Source organism: Bactrocera oleae, chromosome X, assembly GCF_042242935.1.
Source record: "Bactrocera oleae isolate idBacOlea1 chromosome X, idBacOlea1, whole genome shotgun sequence".
NCBI lineage: Eukaryota > Metazoa > Arthropoda > Insecta > Diptera > Tephritidae > Bactrocera > Bactrocera oleae.
In genome coordinates this window covers 21,454,805-21,458,465 of record NC_091541.1, presented here as the reverse complement: position 1 = coordinate 21,458,465, position 3,661 = coordinate 21,454,805, and positions in this window count along the sequence as shown.

Genomic DNA, 3,661 nt, shown 5'->3' with positions numbered 1-3,661 from the left:
ATGGTAATCACTTGGTGTCAGGTCCGGACTATAAGATAGGTGCATTAGAACCTCCCATCCGAGCTCCCGGAGCTTCTGGCACGGCACCAAAGACGTGTGTGGCCTGGCGTTGTCCTGATGGAACACAATTCGGCCTCTGTTGATCAAAGATGGCCTCTTCTGGATGAGTGCTGCCTTCAAGCGGTCCAGTTGTTGGCAGTAGAGGGCCGAATTGAGCGTTTGACCATAGGGGAGCAGCTCGTAGTAGATGATTCCTTGCCAATCCCACCAAACACACAGCAAAACCTAACTGGCCGTCAATCCGGTTTTGGCCACCGTCTGGGCCACTTCCCCGAGCTTTGACCACAACGGTTTGCGCTCGATGTTGTCGTAAGTGACCCATTTTTCATCGCCAGTCACAATCCACTTCAGAAACGGGTCGATTTTGGTACGATTCAGCAGCGATTCGCAGATGGAAATTCGGTCCATCATGTTTTTTTGCGTTAGTTCCTGTGGAACCCAAACGTCGAGCTTCTTTTTGAATCCAAAGCTATGAAAATGCTTCAGACCGGTTTTCTGGATTATCTTTAGTTCGTCAGAAATTAAATAAGTGGTCACGTGACGACAGGCCTCTCGACGCGTGGTGCATCTTTGACATCGAAATTACCGGAACGGAACCTAGCAAACCACTTTTGTGCTACACGTTCGTTTACAGTATCGGGCCCATAAACTAAATTAATTTTTTAGCCGCATTGGCTGCTTTTTCGCCTTGATCGAAGAAAAAATTTTAAAATATAGCGAATTTTCTCTTTGCTGGTGTCCATCTTTGACGAGCGCTCACAACGTACTGAGTCTATCAATCGAAAAACTGTCAAAGACAAACTTTTAGCGCGAATAAACACGTTTTCAGCGCCGTATAGTATGACATGATATATGACAATAACACCATCTCTTGGATAAAAACCGAAAGAACTTTTTACTTGACCTAATATTATATCAAAACATAGCGATGCAAATAATCCTGTGGTGTTATAAAAAATGTCTTACCGGTTTCACATGGATTGAGTCGATGTGAAAACGTCAATAGGGTCAAAATTCTTAATACTCTGGACATGACGTTTAGACGAAGGTCTAGATATGGATGATCATATTTTTTCCGGAAAAGTCCGGGACGGTTTTTTAGTCATCGATTTTTTCCATATTATAATTCACTGAAAATTGCGACATATAATAGATGAGGGAGCAACACAATTTTATTCAAAAAGAATGGAAATGATAAAAGAGAAAGCAAAGTAATTATAAAAATTATTAAAAGGTCTGGTTCGATCGTTTGTATATCAGTTGATGAAGTGGACGGTGTTCCCGGAATTGTTGAAGACGCCTTCGGTCTGATGTATTTCTCTGGTTGACTGCTTTTTCGAGGAAGCTCGGGGTGCGATTTTAAGTATGTGAGAAATTCCAAACAAGAAAATTTTAAATTATTCTCCACAAATAAAATCGATTTCACGGTGCTGACTTGTAGGCGAGTTTTTTCGTATGTCCACATTCAGTTAATGGTGGAAAATATGCGTTCCACTGGTGCCGATGTTTCTTGTGGTATGTTTTGCTTCAACAGAAAAGTAAAACATTGAATGCAACGTTTGTCAACGGATGTCTGCTCTTTGCTCCATTCATGCGAAATATTGTATAAGTGTATAGTTCGAAGTGATTATGTGAAGTAGCATCTGATGCTTTCAAAATTTTCAAAATATTATTTTCTGTGAAGAAAATAAACGTTTTCTCAATTTTTTCCCAGTCGAGGCTATCAGTGAGTAGCACCCAACCAAATATTTTTACATAAGCAAACTGTTAAGTACATCCCTCGAGATATTCGTAACAATCACCTGTTTGACATATTGAAGACAATAAAAAATGAGAAAACGAAAATTGAGGTGTGAAATGACATATTTACTTGGAAAATGTTTCGAATCTACTTCAAATTTTTTTTCTTCAGTTTCTCTATTTCCGCTCTTACTTGCAACGGAAAGAAATTGTGTTAGTTGGATGTTTGCAAAATGTTGCAAGTTTTTGTAAAATGCAATTGCTGGAATATCATCGCCTTCAATTTTCTTTATTTTTTCTACGGAAATCATGGCCTAAAACTAAGGAGATAATAATTAAATAATTTGTCGATTTTAGAAAAACTCCAGTTAATAAAAATAGATTTTCACCTATTCATGAACAAAAATGAACCAGAGCATTGATAGTGGATTACTGAAAAAATGGCGGATACATATGGCTCTCAAGCCAATGAACCAAGTTTTGCAGTAACCAACCAGTTGATCGTATTCTGTGTGAATGTAAAAATGTGTGTAGATCTGAACAACAATGATCTTTACTTTAACATCAAGTGCATTACATGCGTAACGAATCGCATTATGTACGATATGTGCTGCACAACCAACTATGGTCGATTTTAATTTAATTAATTTTGCCAAAACATTTCCTTCACTTTTCCGATCAACTCGACCGAAATTAATTGGCGCATTGTCACCATAGCAAGCTATCAATTTATCAGTCAAATCAAAATTTTCCAAAACTTTTTTAATCAATGAAAAAATCGTATCGTTTTACCTTTTTTTTTGTGTTAAATTATTATATTTTAACATTCACTCCAGATAATGGAAGAAAATAACGATTGACGACAGGAAACCTCTTGATTGCTTTGCGACTGGAATCGTCGGTCGACAAACAAATGAATTGGGCTTTCTGTAAATCAGACGTGAGGCATTCCAATGCGTGTCCATGCAAAAAAATTGGTTATCGCTTCACTTTTTGTTCCAGAACACGAACATTTTTTCATTTGGAAACTGGTTCGAAATATTTTAGTTGCGCAGCCGTTTGATCTACACTAAAAAATTTCAAAAAAAATTTAATGGGACACTAAATGCAGTTTTTTAAATTATTTTTTTATTTAACAAAACTTAAACTGTGATTCTCATCAATTGTGTGGTACACCCACACGTCTTCCATCGTCGATAGATTCAAATTTGGTTTCTCTCCGATGAAAAAATTTTATATGATTAAAGTTTGAAGTGAAGCATTTTCTGCCACTTAGGTTCTTTGTCTTTAAATGATATTCAATATCGTTACCTCCACCAACAGCAACCGAAAAAGTTCCATTACATTTGGCGCAACGAACGTTGGAATCGTCATAAGTGACTCTCAAAAAAGAATCTTTTTTCTTCAAATTATCGTTGAAAACACACTTGCGTTTCGTTATGTTAGTAACTCACTTTACCGACGCCTTTTAACAACCGATCTGAGTATTAAAAAGCTTGTTTATTTTATTTAAAGATTATTTTTAGAAAAAAATTTTTTCTTCAAATATTAATAGGTGAAAATTTAAAAAAAAACATAACAACGTAGAATCGTGAGTGACATATGAAACCTATTTGGGACCCCGCAGGTAGTCGGCCGGATTTTATTGTTCGGAGCCGAGCAGATGCCGTTCGAGAGAGAAAGAAAAACTCAAGGTTATTTCTTTGTTTTCTATCGCGTACTAGATTCGAGCATTTTTTAGTATGTAACAGATTTTTGGTGGGATCAGACGTGTTTCATTTGGTGTTCTCTTGACAGTGAAAAATAAAGCTATGGAACAATTATCGAGAGCTGCCTATGCTCGGTAAGTAAACGTTATATA